The sequence below is a fragment of the Ostrea edulis genome, chromosome 2, assembly GCF_947568905.1.
Source record: "Ostrea edulis chromosome 2, xbOstEdul1.1, whole genome shotgun sequence".
NCBI lineage: Eukaryota > Metazoa > Mollusca > Bivalvia > Ostreida > Ostreidae > Ostrea > Ostrea edulis.
In genome coordinates, this window is record NC_079165.1 from 49,918,146 (window position 1) to 49,936,872 (window position 18,727).

Here is an 18,727-nt window from a genome sequence, read left to right on the forward strand (position 1 = left end):
CCAAATATCTACAGAACGATGTAATAAAAATTGCAAACGCGCATGCGCACGCACGTGTATTGTCTTTTGAAGGTTCAATTCTTTCAATGACCATAACTTTTTTGTTTTTTGTCAAAATCTTTTCAAACTTGTATTGTATATGTATCTTGATATTTTTAACAAAAGTGTATAGTCATAATTACCATCCGGCACGTGCATGCACGTGTGCTAAATTGTGATTGGACGATTTTCAAATCGCCATAACTTTCTTGTAAATAATTGAAACAATATGAAATTTATACTGTAAGTATATCTATCAAATGTCTATTGAATGACATCAACATTGATGCTGAGTGATACTCATGTGCCCGTGTATGCACGTGCATAGCTTTTCTTTCATTTTTCGGGTACTAAAATGGTCATAACTATTGAATTAAAAACTGAAATGAATTCAAATTTACCCTGAGGATCTATGATATGAATGTCTGTGAAATGGTGTCAACAAATTTTCCATTATCAAAATCGCGTGCGCGTGAATGCGCGTGCATTGTAATTTTTGACGCCTAAATTTAAGTATTGTTCTATAACATTTTGAGATTGCAATGAATAGGTTTGAAAATTAGGTTGCAGGTATGTTTTGGGCCTGTGAATTTACTAATAGTCTCAAAATCACTTCCCTGCACGTGCATGCACGTGCGCTTAATTCTGATTGGACGATTTTGAAATCCCAATAACTTTCTTAAGAGTGAAGCGATCGATACCAATTCATATAGTAAGTATATTGTTCAAATGTCTATTGAATAGCATCAACAAAATTGTTGTGTGGTACTCACGCGCACGTGTATGCACGTGCATTGATCTCGGTCTTTGTAGTTTTGAGTTGTTGTTAATTTCTCGATTTTCATTGAACTGTTGTGAAACTTCTCTTGTACTCATATGGTAAGACTTCTAATGTATCGAGATGATCAAATTACTTATCAGCACGTGCATGCACGTACGTGCACATGCACAAAATTCTCAGATCTTTATAACTGATATGTACTAGCATGAAATGGACTGTACGTTATGAAATAGTTATATATTCACATGCTAGACAGTTTGCCATGGTCAAAACCACTTGTACTGAAATAAATGGCACCGCTTGCTAAATGGGGGAATGTTTGGGGAACATCTGTAACGGTCCCCGTTACAATAAGTACTAGTTATTATGTTCCCCAAACAAAGTTTGGGAAGATATTGGTTTTACTCTGTTTCTTCTTCTTCTTATTATTATTATTATTCTTTCTTTATTCTTGTCACCCTTTTTTGTCCACGAGTGTTCTCAGAAACTACTGAAGGGATCAAGACGAAACCTTTTTAGGATGATAGAATACTCTTTGTAGATGTGCGGAACGAACGTCATTTTGTCTGAAAATGCATGCATGTGCATGCACGTGCATTTGATTTTTTGTTGACAAACTTTGGAATTCGTCTAACTTTTTTATTTTTCAATGAAATCGTTTGACATTTATATTGCAGGTATAACTTGAGACCCTTAACCGTTTGGCATCGTCAAAATTTCAATTCTGCATGCGCATGCACGTGTGCTTCAATTTGATTGGATAATACAAAACCATTTATAACTTTCATGTGAATTAAGACAGTTTGATGATATTTACAGGATAGGTAAATATTATCAATATCTACAAATCTATGTTAAAAAAATTGCAAACGCGCATGCGCACGCACGCGCATTGACATTTGAAGGTTCAATTCTTTCCATGACCATAACTTTTTTGTTTTTTGTCAAAATCTTTTCAAACTTGTATTGTATATGTATCTTGATATTCTTAACAAAAGTGTACAGTCATAATTACAATCCGGCACGTGCATGCACGTGTGCTAATTTCTGATTGGACGATTTTCAAATCGCCATAACCTTCTTATAAATGATGGAAAGAATATGGAGTTTATACTGTAAGTATATCTATCAAATGTCTATTGAATGACATCAACATTGATGCTGAGTCATACTCACGTGCCCGTGTATGCACGTGCATATCCTTTCTTTCATTTTTCGGATACTGAAATGGTCATAACTATTGAATTAAAAACTGAAACGAATTCAAATTTACCCTGAGGATCTATGATATGAATGTCTATGAAATGGTGTCAACAAATTTTCCATTATGAAAATCGCATGCGCGTGAATGCGCGTGCATTGTAATTTTTGACGTCTAAATTTAAGTATTGGTCTATAACATTTTGAGATTGCAATGAATAGGTTTGAAAATTAGGTTGCAGGTATGTTTTGGGCCTCTCAATTTATTAATAGTCTCAAAATCACTTCCCTGCACGCGCATGCACGTGCGCTTAATTCTGATTGGACGATTTTGAAATCCCAATAACTTTCTTATGAGTGAAGCAATCGATACCAAATTCATATAGTAAGTATATTGTTCAAATGTCTATTGATTAGCATTAACAAAATTGCTGTCTGGTACTCACGCGCACGTGTATGCACGTGCATTGATTTCGGTCTTTGTACTTTTGAGTTGCCGTTAATTTCTCGTTTTTCATTGAACAGTTGTGAAACTTCTCTTGTACTCATATAGTAAGACTTCTAATGTATCGAGATGGTCGAATTATTTATATGCACGTGCATGCACGTACGTGCACGTGCACAAAACTCTCAGATCTTTTTAACTGATTTGAACTAGTATGAAATGGACTGAACGTTATAAGATAGTTATATATTCACAGGCTACACACTTTGCAATGGTCGAAACCACTTGTACTGAAATAAATGACACCACTTACTAAATGGGGGAATGTTTGGGGAACATCTGTAACGGTCCCCGTTACAATAAGTACTAGTTATTATTTTCTTCTCATTTTTCCTCTTCTTTAGTGAGAAATTTGTCCGCTCGATTTTATGAACATACTTCGACTGATCGATTTCAAACTTTGTGAGCTGATAGAGGGTCATTAGGAGGGGTGCAATCAACTTTTAAAATTTTCAAAATGGCCGCCGTTTCAAGATGGCGGCCAAAAAACGTCAAAAAATCAAGGTTGTCGGATTTCAACCAAATTCTATTTCTAGGGTAATTTAGTGACCCCGAGTCCATTTCCACCATCAAAAATTTTTTTTGAGCCGCCATTTTCAAAATGGCCGCCATATACCGAAATATTTCAAAGTGTTAAAATCTCTACAACATTTGGGTTCTGGGGTCAATGGAGGGTCCACAATTCATTTCTAGCATCTATTTTTCTTTCCAATCAATTTTCAAATCTTTCAAAATGGCCGCCATTGAACAAAATGGCGGCCAAAAATCAAATCCGTCAGATTTCAACCAAATTCAGTTTCTAGAGTTGTTTGAGGATCCTGAGTGCATATTTGGCATCAAGAACCATTTCTGACATGGGGAGGTGTTCGGAGACATTTGTGTTGGCATCCCAACACAGTTATAGCTCGTTATTCTTATTTTCTTCTTCTTATTAAGGTCTTCCGTCTCCTGCGGAAGACCTTACTATTATTGTTCGCGTTCTTCTTCTTCATTAAGGTCTTCCGTCTCCTGCGGAAGACCTTACTATTATTGTTCGCGTTCTTCTTCTTCATTATTATTATTATTATTATTCTTATTATTTTCCTTGGTAGTACACGCGTTTTTCTCAGCCATTTCTCGATTGATTTTCACGAAATTTTCAGGAAAGATGTCTTTTGGTGAGGAGACTTTGCTTGCAAATTTCCTGCTTGATGTCACTTCCGGTCAGGTGTTATCTCTGTTTTACTGACTTTTTGAAGGGCCTTGTTGTCCACACATCTCCTCCGTTAGTTTTGAAGCTAGAGTCTTGAAATTTCTACACAAGATAGAGTAAACATTTTAGAAGATTTGTGGGGGATTCGATTTTACCGGAGGCGATTTGCCTAAACGCTCGCCTGGACCTGAAAAAATGGATGCCAAAATTTTTCGCCGATTTCGGCGATTTTTGACCTTTGATCTCCAATATCTTTTTTTTTGCAAATATTTTGTTAAGACATGTAGAACAAAAGTTGTGCACATTTACGAGATCTTTTCGAAAATATCAAGATTTAGGGGCTAGCCCCTTAAATTAGGGATCTAGAAGGGCTCAAAGTCTAGATCAAATATCTCAAAAATCGTTAATATTTTGGTATAAGTCAAAGAACAAAAAATGTTCATCTCAACAATCCAAATCTATTCATATAAAAATTTAGGTCATATGTTACGTAATAAGGGATTTTAAGGGCCAAAACCATAAATTTTTTACCCCTTGTATCTCGAAAACGACAAATATTTTGAAAAGCAATAAAGAACAAAAGTTGTTCAGAATGATGATCTGAACAATATGCATATTTCGTTTTTACCCTATGTGGCCCCGTTAGGGAGCTACAGTTTGGCCCCTAAAAATTACTTCTAGAAATAACTCGAGAACGGTAAAGAATTTCTAAATACTTGTTGAACACAAAATGTTTGAAATGTCATGACCTTTCTTACGATATCAAGCAAAAGGGGCTGACCCTTTAAATTAGGGGCCCAGAAGGGTCCAAAGGTTTATGAGAATATCTCAGAAACTATTAATATTTTGTAATAAGTCATTGAAGCGGAAATGTTCATCTAAACGAGCTTGTTCTTATCAAATCCAAAAGTAGGTCATATGTTACGTAATAAGGGATTTTAAGGGCCAAAATCATAAATAATTGACGCCTCATATCTTGAAAACGACAAATATTTTGAAAAGCATTATTGAACAAAAGTTGTTCAGAATGATAATCTAAACAATATGTACATTTCGTTTTTTCCCTATGTGGCCCCGTTAGGGAGCTACAGTTTGGCCCCTAAATATTTCTTGTAGAGATAACTCGAGAACGGTAAAGAATTTCTAAATACTTGTTGAGCAAAAAATGTTTAAAATGACAAGGCCTTTCTTACGATATCAAGCAAAACGGGCTGGCCCTTTAAATTAAGGGTTCAGAAGGGTCCAAATGTTTTTGAGAATATCTCAGAAACTATTAATATTTTATAATAAGTTGTAGAAGCGAAAATGTTCATCTCAACGAGCTTGATCTTATCAAATCAAAAAGTAGGTCATATGTTACGTAATTAGAGATTTTAAGGGCCAAAATCGTAAATATTTGACGCCTCATATCTTTAAAACGACATATTTTTTGAAAAGCATTATTGAACAAAAGTTTTTCAACGTGTCATAACCTATCGATCAATATCAAAAAATGGGTCTGTGGGCCTCATGGCTCGCCTGTAGAGTCGATTTTTGTGGATATCAGTCGATTTCAAAAACTTGTAACTGGTAAATATTTTGTAAGGACATATTGAACAAAGTTGTTCAGTTTATCGAGATCTATCGATTGATATCAAGAAATAGGCCTATGGTCCTAATGGCTCGCCTGTAGAGTCGATTTTTTGTCGATATCGGTCGATCTCAATAACTTTTTACAGGTAAATATTTTGTAAAGACATATAGAACTAAAGTTGTTGAGTCTATAGAGGGCTAACAAATGACATCAAGAAATAGGCCTGCGGGCCTTATGGCTCGCCTGGAGAGTCGAATTTCAAACGAATTTCACCGCAACTTTGCTTCAGAAGCTTATGATATGAAAAATTGATTATATCTAAAGTGTCTTAAAGTCGGAAACTAAATTGGGACTCATCTATCTTTTTTTTTTTTTTTTAACTCCGAGTGCATCAACAAATCGGACGGAAGACCTACTCGTTGCTCGCAACGAGATCGTGTCTAGTTCTTATTATTCCTCTTCTTTCTGAGAAATTTGTCCGCTCGATTGTATGAAAGTGCTTCGACAGATCCACTTCAAACTATGTGAGCTGATAGGGGGTCACTAGGAGGGGTGCATTCAACTTTTCAAAATGGCCGCCGTTTCAAGATGGCGGCCATAAAACGTCAAAAACTCAAGGTTGTCAGATTTCAACCAAATTCTATTTCTAAGGTAATTTAGTGACCCCAAGTCCATTTTCACCATCAAAATTTTTTTTTGAGCCGCCATTTTCAAAATGGCCGCCATATACCGAAATATTTCAAAGTGTTAAAATCTCTACAACATTTGGGTTCTGGGGTAAATGTTAGGTCCACAATTCATTTCTAGCATCAGTATTTCCTTTCAATCAATTTTCAAATGTTTCAAAATGGCCGCCATTGAAGAAAATGGCGGCCAAAAATCAAGTCCGTCGGATTTCAACCAAATTCAGTTTTTAGGGTTTTTTGAGAATCCTGAATGCATATCTGGCATCAAAAAGCATTTCTGACATGGGGAGGTGTTCGGAGACATTTGTGTTGGCATCCCAACACAGTTATAGCTCGTTAAGGTCTTCCGTTTCAAACGGAAGACCTTCTAGTGATTCTACTGTTTATTATTATTATTATTATTATTATTATTATTTTTTTCCCTGTCGTCTCCTAAACCGTTGGATGGATTTTCCTGAAACTTTCACATGTTATAGACAACGATGGTACCTCGAGGCATTTTTTTCATTTTTTCAAAATTCACTTCCGTTCGTCAGATACGTCCGATTTTCCGGTTTTTGAAAGAAACTTTGTCCGGGGGTAAACTTGAAAACCAGAAAAGATAATCGAATGAAACTTTCAGGGATGACAGATCTATCTTCTCTATGGTGCATGCACGTAATATTTTTTGTCGCCGTCACTTCCGGTCGTCACCGGAAGTGATTAAATAAATCAACAATTTCAAACTTTTTTCTTTCAAATTGAAACCTATATCGTTTTACTAGGTCTAGTTCTAATTCTCAAAAAATGTTGATCCCACCAGATGTTGAATCTCCAACTTCCGGTTATATCAAAGAAAGACTATTCATTCTCTCATTTTTCAGTGCCATAAATCTTGGTCATGAAACCAGTTAATGAGTTGAGTTTTATATATATTATAGTCACTATAAATGTCTAGAGTAACTTTAAATATTTTTGTAAAATTCACTTCCGGTCGGCAAATACGGCTTATTAGCTGTTTTCGTTGTACAGCGTTTTTCTCAGAAACGGTTAAAGATACAGTCATCAAATTTTCAGAGTTAATAGATCTTACTTTGTAGGCGTGCAGTAGGGGGTTAAGAATGTCGGCCGTCACTTCCGGTCGTCACCGGAAGTGATTAAATTAATCATCAATTTCAAACTTTTTTCTTTCAAATTGAAACCTATATCGGTTTACTAGGTGTCGTTCTAATTATCAAAAAATGTTGACCCCACCGGAAGTTGAATCTCCAACTTCCGGTTATATCAAAGAAAGACTATTCATTCTCTCATTTTTCAGTGCCATAAATCTCGGTCATAAAACAAGTTAATGATTTGAATTTTACATATGTTATAGACATTATAAATGTCTAGTGTTAATTGAAATATTTTTGTAAAATTCACTTCCGGTCGTGAGATATGGGGTGGATATATTGAAGCCTTGTTTTTTCAGTTTCTCAATAATGAATATAGATAGACGCTTGAAACTTGTCGAGTTGATTAACTAACATTAGTCCATTGTACACATACATTCAATTTTTTCGTCCGTTTTGTCGATTTTCCGATTTCTTCGAGTGATTTCTCAGAGATAGCTGGATATATTTTCTTGAAATTTTCAGGAATAATGTCTTATGAAATGACCTTGCTATAATTATTTTTGTTTTTACAAAATTCACTTCCGGTCCAAAAATATGGCCGATATTCTGTCTCTAAAGGAATTTTGTCCAGCATTTTTCTTGGAAAAGGTAAAATATAGGTTCATCAAATATTCAGGAATAATCAATCTCCGTTTATAAGCGTGCAGTAGGGGGTTGAATTGTCAATTCCTGTCGTCACCGGAAGTGATTGAAGGAATCGCAAATTTCAAACTTTTTCTTTCAAATTGAAACCTATACTAGTTTATTAACTTTCTTTCAAAGTGTCAAAAGAATATTGAGTCTGTCGGTAGTCAAAACAACTACTTCCGGTTTCTTCATCAAATACCTTTTTTCTTTTTGTCTCTTTCTCCCCATAAATCTCGCTTATATTTGAAGTCTTTCATATGATTTTCACATGTCTTAATAAAAAGTATCAACTTCTAGAGTTTTGATGATTTTGTTTTTCAAAATTGACTTCCGGTCGGTAGTAACCTACTACTTTCTCTTTCTTTAGTCTACTTCTTTTTGTTGAGAACTCTTTCAGATAGAGACGTGAAATTTTCAGGGAATATAGACAGTAAAGAGTCGCTGTCATTTATAGGAAAACACATCTGAATAGTACTTCCGGTCGTCACCGGAAGTTACAAGAAATGAGTAAAAAATTCGATAATACACTTCTCATTTATTGTTAAAGTACATTCTCTGATATATTTGAATGGTTTTTGTAGGATCAGAAAACTCTTTACCGGAAGTGAACAAACGGAAGACCTACTCATTACTAGTAATGAGTTTCTAGTTATTATTCTTTTTCTCCGGTACTTTTATGTCCGATAGTGTTCTAAGAAACTACAAAAGGGATCGATATGAAACTTTCCAGGATGATAGTATAGGGTTTGTAGATGTGCATAGTGATAGTCATTTTGTCTGCACGTGCATGCACGCGCGCGCACGTGCATTGCAATTTTGGTACAAAAAATGGAAAATCAGAATATTAAAGGAAGCGATATAAAACCTAAATAGGATGATAGTATATCATTTGTACATATGAAAAATAATAGTTATTTTGTCGGCACGCGCACGCATGCGCGTGCTCGCGCATTACAAAATTTGTACACTAACTTTGGAATCAGTCTAACTTTTTTGTTGTTCATTGAAATGGCTTGATATTCATATCATAGGTAGATATTGAGACCCTTAACTGATTTCCATGCTCGAAATTACCAATTTGCACGCACATGCACGTGCGCTTCATTTTGATTGGATAATACTAAAACGTTTGTAACTATCTTATTTATGAAGCGAATGAGATGATATTCACAGCATACGTAGACAATATGTGTATCTATATATTGGTGTAACAAAAAATGCCAACGCACACGCGCATGCGCGTGCAACGTTTTTTAAATGTTCAATTTTTAAAGGACGATAACGTTTTTGTTTTTCATCAAATTCTATTGATATTAATGGTTTAGATGTGTCTTGGTACTCCTTACAAATTGCTGTGGTTAGAATTACTGCTCAGCACGTGCATGCATGTGTGCTGAATTCTGATTGGACGATTTTAAAATCGCTATAACTTCCTTATATTTGGTGGAAACGTTATGAAATTCACACTGTGGGTATATGATACAAATGCCTGTTTAACGACATCAACAAAAATTCGGAATCATACACGCGTGCGCGTGTATGCGCGTGCAGTGCTTTCTTTCATTTTTTGGTACTGAAATGACCATATTGAACGTACTACATGTAATTAAAGGCTAAAAAAAATGATTTTTTGCTATAGATTCACAAGGACATCACTTTTTAATAGGGGGAGGTTTGGGGAACATCTGTAACGGTCCCCGTTACAATTAGAACTAGTTATTATTTATTTTGCCTGTTTCATAACAATTTCATGGAAAACACAAGACTGTAGGAGTGTATATTCCATAAATGTATTGAAAATTCCATCCCCTTTCATGAAAGGAGTACTTATTTGTAACCTGTTATTTGATTTCGATCTACTTTTAACATCTTTGGATCAATAATGATTAGTGACATTGTTTGGAGGTGGTCTAGCTTGTATATTTTGACATGTCTCATGTTTACATGTAATCTGATAGTTATGTAAGTTATTCATTTACGAGTTTAGAGCAAATGCAAGTCATTTCATGTACTTATGTGTACTCCTTTGAATATTTCATATTCTAATTACCTGTTTTACTTTCACGAGGGGTAGTGGTAGTAATAATATCTGGGAATGTCGAGTGGATATTTACATTTCATGTTTTTGGCTGCCATCATCTTTTTACGAGTGCAGTATCACTCGTCACTTCCGGTTTGGTGACAAAGATATCTACGATGGTTCTGAGATAGTATTTACTATATGAATCATTTGACCTGTTAATTAATGCTCATTAACAATTTGATGTTAAGAATTAATTGTTATTTATTACATACTGCATGTAACAAGTTGTACCTGGAGGAACTATATTTGTTTACGGTATCGTTGTTAGCTCACCTGAGCTGAAAACTCAAGTGAGCCTTTCTGATCACCCGTTGTTCGTCCGTCCATCTGTCCGTAAACTTTCACATTTTTTATTGATTGATTAAATATTGCACTCATATGGAGACGTCGCCACTGCCGGTGAAGGGCTGCAAAATTTAGGCCTATGCTCAGCGCTTATGGCCATTGAGGAGGGAGGGATCTTTATCGTGCCACACCTACTGTGACACAGGACCTCAGTTTTTACGGTCTCATCCGAAGGACCGCTCCATTTAGTCGCCTCTTACGAAAAGCAAGGGGTACTGAGGACCTATTCTAACCCAGATCCCCACGACTTCTTCTCCAGAACCACTAGGCTAATTTCCACCAAACTTGGCACAAAGCATCCTTGGAGCAAGGGGATTCATGTTTGTTCAAATAAAGGGCCATACCCTTCTCCAAAGGAAGGTAATAGCAAAATAGTGAAAATACATGCATTCACAACTTTTAAAAATCTTCTTCTCCAGAACCACTGAGCCAATTTCAACCAAACTTGGCACAAAACATCCTTGGGTGAAGGGGATTCAAGTTTATTCAAATGAAGAGCCACACCCCTTCCCAAGGGGATATAATAGCAAAATAGTGAAAATACATTCACAACTTTTAAAAATCTTTTTCTCCAGAACCACTGGGTCAATTTGAACCAAACTTGACACCAATCATCTTTTGTACAAAGATCCCGAAAATGTAAAACATCACAAAAATAAGCCCATCTGACGACAGGTAAAAAAACGGCATGGACAAATTTTTAAAAGATAAATTCCTACTGAACATATTGATATGCAACATGACTTTGTTCACTACATGTCTAAATGTCGCAAACTTACTTTAATGATAATTGAAATGTATAATTTTAGGGGGAAATATTGGCAAAATAAGTGGTTACCATAGCAACCATTCTCTAAAATGAATAATAAATCGTTAAATACAATGTTTCTCTATACAGATTGTTTAATTTGAAATAGCACATTTTCGAGTTACTGCTGGAACACCGTTTTTACCCAAATTTTACATGCGCCCTCAGATTTGGTTAGCCCTAGGCATTAGGTTTTAAAACCTAAATATAGATCTAATTTAAAGAACTTAATTTGATATTTTTTTTTTCATGGAAGGTGCCCATATCTTAAGTTCTTTCTTTCAGATCAAGGGGTATCATGTTCCTTTTGTCGAAAAATTGATGTAGTGTTAGTTGTGCAAGCTTGCAGAAGTTTGGTTTTTTTTTAATTTGCCTGTAGAATTTGGTCTGGTAAGATGTGATTTGGTTCATTGATATCTCAACCATCACTGGACCAAATGTCTAGTAAGTACCAGACCTTGGGAAGCACTGCACAGGTGGCGGATTTAGGTGACCCCCCTCCCCCCCCCCCCCCCTCTCACCACAAAGAAGTAGGTACAGTTTCTAAAGTTATCTGGCCCAAAATATTGATGATTTCACTTGGAGCTCAAACCCTGGCATTCAAATAAGGAATAGATTAGCAAACCCAAAATTCACTCAGTTTGATCAGCAAAATGATCTGGGCTGAGTTTTACTAAACTTCTTATCTTATGCAAGAAATTCTGACTTAAGAATTTCGTACGTTTTAATTTAAGATACGATGCTTCTGTTTTACTAACGTGTTCTTAAGTTTCCATCGTAAACTTAACTCGTGAAATATTCGCAACTTACGATCTGACGCTGCGCAATCGTATTTGTTACTTTCGCTTTCAGTATTTCATAGTACATGTAAATTCAATATGGATTTACAGCAGTTGATGGGGTCCTCGTTGGAGTTTTAACAATTTTAAAGCAAATAAAGTTCAAAATAAATAATATTACTAAAATGTAAGAATATTTTTGTACAAAAATATATTTGTTTTTCTTTTTTTTGGTTTGATTTCGTATGCAATATACGAAATATCAATCGTATTCATATTCTTTTTAAAATACATTTTAAACTATTGTAAAAAGTATATGAAAACGAAAATACATTTTAAACTATTGCAACCGCCGCTTTGGCCTAGAGGTAGAGCGCTCACCCCGCATGCGGAAGGTCGGGGTTCAAATACTGGTCACGACAGACCTTAGTCGTTAAAACAGATAGTGACAGTTCCATCGCCAAACGCTCGGCATCAGGTGTGAATGTCAAGGTTCCTCAGAGATTACCTTATTTTTTAAATGGATGTCCCGTGTCACAGTAGGGTGGCATGCTAAAGAACCCTCACTTCTCAATGGCCGTAAGCGCCGACAAAAGGCTTGAATTTGAGGCCCTTCACCGGTCTTGGTGACGTCTCCATATGAGAGAGACATTAAACAAGATACAATCAATCAACAAACTATTGTAAATGACTACATACACTGTACAATACACTGGACCATCCTCTTAATATATATACTTCACATAACAAAATATATGTACATATGTACATGTACGAAGAGAAAAACCTGCAAATTTTCAGTCTCACCATTTTTCAGCGACATTGAATTTTTCGGTGCATTTACCAACACATGCCCTGTAAAGGGTGTAGAAGATGTACACCAGAAAATGTACATTTTTGCTCTTGGTTACGGAATGATGTACACTATGTGGTCGGTATAGACAAATCAAACGTACCTCAGTATTTTAGAAGTGGAAGTATACATGCATTGGAAATAGACAAATATGTGTTCTACCAACTCGGGGGTGGGGGTGGATATTGTGTACCCCTATCTCTATATGTAGACCAATATAACTATTCATTTTCTTAATCCCAAGCTCGGGGGACGGTCGTTATGACCCTCGCCTACACATTATTGTTGAATCGGTATATCGGAAAAAATAGTCAAAATCTCTCTGTTTTAAAATAGCAAGCCCGGCTGTGATAATCCTGAAATTTAAATTTAATAAATGTAAAATAATCCATGCAAGAGTAGCGTTGGAGTATTTTTCAAAGAACAAATCAGAACAACACCATATTGTACAAAATCCGAATATCTAATACATTGAATAAATTATATTACAGCATTTGCGTATAATAAAATATAAATAATTTGCTATATGTAGACCTACCATGTTGGGATCCCTCCGCTCATTTTTATAAGGATACACTGAGACTCATTCAAAAGCCTCAGTAGAATTTGATATACAGAGTTTGTTAGCATGTATAGTAGCAAGGCTCATTTTTGCCATGCAGGCACACAAATTTGGTCCGGGAGAGGGTCATGTAAATTAATATATAGGCTATATATGTTATTTTGTATGTGCAATTTACGCAAAATTGACATCGTCAAAGTCAAACAGTAACACACACACACACAGAGAGAGATTGCTCCTTTGATTTTAGATGCGATTTGTATTTTATGTTACACAGATCAATTTCTTCAATATTAGATCCGCCACTTCATCATTTGCATTATGATGTCAAAACATAGAATATGACGTCACATGTCATTATGTATTGTGTGGAGGTTGAACTCGATTTCCCTTACAGAAAAAAGGTACATTTTGGGTACCTTTGTTGGGTACACTTTTGGGTACATTTTGGATACATTACAGGTACAATTTGGGTACACTTTGGGTACTTTACGGGTACACTTTAGGTACACATAAAAGTACCCGGAGTGTACCCAAAAGGTACCTGGAATGTACCTAAAGTGTACCTAAAAGTCTACCCTTTTTGGAACCGGACTTTGAAAATATTTCTAGCTGCAGACGGGTACTTTTTCGGGTACATTTAGCTGCAATAATGTAGCCCTCTCTGATTTTTTTTTTTTTTTTTTTTTTAGGGAGAGGGCTACAACTCCTCAGGATCTCCGTAATGGTGCAAATGCGGGAGTGATTCACTCCCACAACATTTGCGCTCATTGTAAACATTTCCTGACTTTCTTTACGTAAATAAAATGATATTCTATGTTTCTTAGTCAATATATAAATTTACAACCTGCAACTTTAGATTTGTGAGGCTCTATTCTACCGTTTTCAACAATTTCGATAAATTCCAATTTCTCGATTCATATTTGTGCGCCATGTTTGATGTACTGAAGTTTCAACTTCCGGTTGTCAAGTCATTTGCATATGCCATATAAGGTAGTATTTACATCAATGGACAAGTATGGAGGCGAAAGCTATTTCGTCGGTATTGAAAAGGTTTGAATTTAATATCAAGTTAAAAACCGAACAGCAGAGTGTAAATTCTTTCTGCAACAATATGATTTTCCTTTCTTTGTCGAAGTGGCTCGAGTAACTACATTTTCGCGCTGATTGTCAATGTTTAGGCTTTTCATTAGATCCACCTACGAGATCTCGCGATAACAAGCATGGCGGAGCAGACGAAGAATTTTGCATGCTGTACATTATATTTAATGAAAAACACCTTTATTAGACAAGCCCGAGCACAAAGTTGGTACTCTTTTTGGTGTAAACAACATTTGGGACTAATACACAGAGTTTATTGTCGGTTATTCATAAAATTATTTTGCACCATTACGGAGATCCTATGGAATTGTAGCCCTATCCCGAAAACGTCAGAATAAAAAAAAATTGGATAGGGCTACATTATTGCAGCTAGGTACATTGTTCTTTCCCATGCAACTGTCTAAGTTAAAATTTTCCGGGGTACCTTATTATTTCCAACTTTCCAAGTATCAATTTTTAGGGTACCTTCTGGGTACAATATTTTTGGGTACACACTTTGGGTACGCTTCGGGTACACTAAAAAGTACCCAGAATGTACCTAAAGGGTACCCAAAAGTCTACCCTTTTTGGAACCCGGCGGACTTTAAAAATATTTTTAGCTGGAGGCAGGTACTTTTTCGGGTACATTTTCTTTCCCGTACAACTTTTTAAGGTTTTAATTTTTGGGGTACCTTTTAGGTACAATTTTGTCAACATTGTTGTTCCCATTTTGGGGTACCTTTTGGGTACATTTCTTTGATACATTTTCAGGGTATATTATGGGTACATTATTGATACAATCCAGGTACATTTTAGGTACTTTTCAGGTACAATCCAGGTACCATTTCAGAAACTTTTCTGGTACATTTTAGGTACAATTCTGCTACTATTTTAGGTACTATTCAGGTACATTATTGGTAAAATCCGGTTACCAATTTAGACAGTTTTTAGGTACAAACTGGGTACATTTTAGGTACATTATAGGTACTTTACGGGTACAATTTTAGGTACAAACCCGGTGCCATTTTAGGTACGTTTTGGGTACAAACTGGGTACATTTTAGGTACATTATAGGTACTTTACGGGTACAATTTTAGGTACAAACCCGGTGCCATTTTAGATACGTTTTGGGTACATTCCGGGTACAGCATAAGTACCATTTTAAGTACACTCTGGGTGCCATTTTAGGCACTTTTCGGGTACCATTTATGGCATTTTCCAGACTTTGCTTGCCTCTCCTAAAGTATGCTTGACTAACACTTCAAATGTACTGGAGTTCTGCTAGTTTTCATGAATATTACCAACCATGTGTCCTGAAAAAATGAAGAATCTTAATATATGAGAAATTGCATTTAATTCATACTATAAAAATTATGACAAAGCTTCTCTTCTTCGTAATCCTATTTCTCCTGCAAATAAAAAAAAACAACCCATTTAATGAAATATAATAAAACCAAATCACAATACGAATGTAGTTTATACTGCACTTTTCTTTGTCTTTAATTCAGTTGACTCGACGCTTTAAATTATCTTTATTTTACACCCGTTTAGTCTCTTGTAACCTTCTAAATTAAATATACTTATATATTATATTTTCTTGGATATTGTTCCTTTATTATTAATTCGATTAAAATCTAACAAATACATGTAAATAAGTGCATAAATGAAAGAAATTAAAAAAAACATTTTCATCATAAATGATTACCACATGCAATACAATACCAAGATTGCAATGAAAATATTTTAACTTATCTAACTTTGCATTAAATGGTTGTGCTAGATAATCATTCTTAACAGCAACAAGACATGAATGTGAACCATGGATGCCCCCAAACTTAACGCTTTTCAAGACAAGTAGGTCAAAATTCATGTTAAGGTCAGAAGATCAAATTTGGTACCATCAGAAAGGTCAAAAGGTCATTAATGAGGTACTTATATATACAGTTTGTATATATATATTAAAAAATATTTTCTTGTCACAAAGAATAAAAATGGCAAATATAAAATCCCTACCCATTTTAGTTGAAAAGTTATAACTAAGTTAAAGTTATATCAATATGACACTTATATTTTATTACAGATCATAGGATACAAAATATTTTAACAGCAATATTACCTGCGCATTTTAAAAAGTTTCACAAAAATGTGCTGTTGATTCTCTGGATAAGTTTTTGCTCACTTTCCTTTGGGAGAACATTGATGACGTACATTCTAAAAAAAATAATAATGCAATTATTTTGTGGGCATGTTATATATCTATTTAAAATTAATAGAAACAGTTTGTATGATCTGTTCAAATTAAATCAGTGATTTGAAACTGATAGTGGAATTAAAGTCATCCCAATTTGACTTGCTGTCAAACAAATTTAAGACATATCAGGGTCATGGACTTCCCATCCACTATACATATAGGCCTAGCAGTCTCATTGGACTTACCTAAAATGTGCATGAACTGAAGTGTCATTCAGAGTAAACTCATTTTGGAACTATATAAACATTGATCCAGGTCTGCATAGTGTAATTCTCAGAATGGTATATTAAAACCAGTCTGGTCAGTGGTCACACCATATAAATTCTGTATCCATCATGAATTATATTCTGAAAGAGAAATGAAATTGTAAATAATCAAAGGATACCAAAGACCTTCCTATAACCAAATTACAGGACCATAAATAAATATTTCTAATCACTGGTCACTTGTGCTATCAACTTAAATTTTTACTTGTCAATTGATAACTCTTACTGTTCCTTCGGACCAATCTGATTAAAACCAGCTCCTCGATCCGCTCCTCGTATTGCAACAACATAAAAATAAAGGAGCGGATCGAGCTGATTTTAACATAATGCCGACGTTACTTAAGTTATTTCAGTTTGACCTGCTTTGTACATAATAAGAGTGGTTAAACTATGAGGTGTTACAAATGAAATAGCATTGCTGTGTCTAGCGAGTAGATATCTAGTTGATGCAAATCGCGGGTTATCAAGTGCCGGGTAGAAAATGAAAATCGTCTAAGTGTCCGACAATAGACGCATTTAGACTAGTTAGTGAATTTCATTGTCCTACTTTACAAAAGACACATGAGTTACATAATTCAAGATACCTCTGACTGTTACCCTTGCTTTCTTTATATGCTATGTGCAGTGAAGATCATCAGACACAAATGTGAAAGGGATAAGAATCAGAGGAATTTCAGATTATCAGTGATCATGACTGGCATGAAGTCAAAGAATCTACAAAATACACTAGTGTGTAAATCACTTACTTAATGGTTGGGAGTCTCTTCAGGATAACACCACGAACTCCCTCGGGTCCCTGTTGAAGGCTATTCTTTGTCTGTTCATAATGTTTACAGTAGGTCACAACATCATAAAAATGGCGTCTGCATAGTCTGCATGCTGACTATGCGCGGGAACTCGGAGTGCACACCCGATGCTTTTTATCAGGAACCCGATCTCAATTTACGGTTGTTAGAGCCAAGTACTGTGAAGACCCGCTCTGAATTGATTGGTTAATTAATTAATAAGGTAACTAGTTTATAAAAATAATATGATGATCTTCAATAATTTCCTTCTGCAGGGACATCTTTTGACATACAGTGTATATCAATATTAAAAAAAAAAAAACACCCCCCCCCCCCCAAAAAAAAATCAAATACAGATAGATCCATATATGTATGTATTATCATGATATATACAGATTGTTTACCAAAAATTCAGTGACTGTCAGATAATTTTTTCTTATGAAATTGCTGCAGACTAACAATCATGTAGCATTATCAAGTTCTCAAGACTATATCTTACTACTAGGTCTCTACAATTATTTATTTTTGATTGTTATGTTTTTAAAAATGGAAAATAGCTTTCCATTTAGAGGTTTAGGGATGGATCCCTTCATGTAATCCTTCAGATTTTCTTTAATACTATAGCTACCTTAATGGCAGAAAAAAAAACCTTTTTATAGATAAATTAAAATTCATTAACATCAACAGGATTTGCACTATTTCATATATATATATATATATATATATATATATATATATATATATATATATATATTTTTAAACAAAAAATGTCTACAACATACATACATCAATATAAAAAAAACACGCCAGATTGAAGTTGGGTACATAATGCTGGTACAATTCACTATAAAAGCTTTCTTATTTCAAAATCAGTTGTGAAATTGTTTAATGTTTATTTTCATATTATTTGTATCTGTTGTGAAATGAAAAGGTTTATTTAAATGGGTACATTTCGGGTACATTTTCAATAGTCACATTTAAAGTTGGTACATTACGGGTACAATTTAACTTTTTAATTTACCCAGGGTACATTTCTGGTAAACATTTCAACATTAATATTTTTTGTTGGGTACATTTCGGGTACATTTCAACTTAGTAACTTTAAAGTGGGTACATATCGAATACATTTTAACTTCCTTAATTGATACCCTGGGTACA

The 18,727-nt window shown here is 34.9% G+C and overlaps 1 protein-coding gene and 2 long non-coding RNA genes across 9 annotated transcripts in view; 2 read left to right on the forward strand and 1 right to left on the reverse strand.

Moving 5' to 3' along the window:
* LOC125679490 (putative polypeptide N-acetylgalactosaminyltransferase 10) overlaps positions 1-18,727 on the forward strand; it is a 213,698-nt gene that overhangs the window by 109,383 nt on the left and 85,588 nt on the right. The gene's annotated exons all lie outside the window — the stretch shown is intronic.
* Positions 13,317-15,661, forward strand: LOC130051782 (uncharacterized). Its single transcript, XR_008800018.1, has 2 exons — positions 13,317-13,821; positions 14,662-15,661. It is a non-coding gene; the product is annotated as an uncharacterized LOC130051782 (long non-coding RNA).
* LOC130051777 (uncharacterized) lies at positions 15,605-17,886 on the reverse strand. Its single transcript, XR_008800010.1, has 4 exons — positions 17,531-17,886; positions 16,704-16,865; positions 16,384-16,478; positions 15,605-15,676 (listed from the first exon to the last, which is right to left on the reverse strand). It is a non-coding gene; the product is annotated as an uncharacterized LOC130051777 (long non-coding RNA).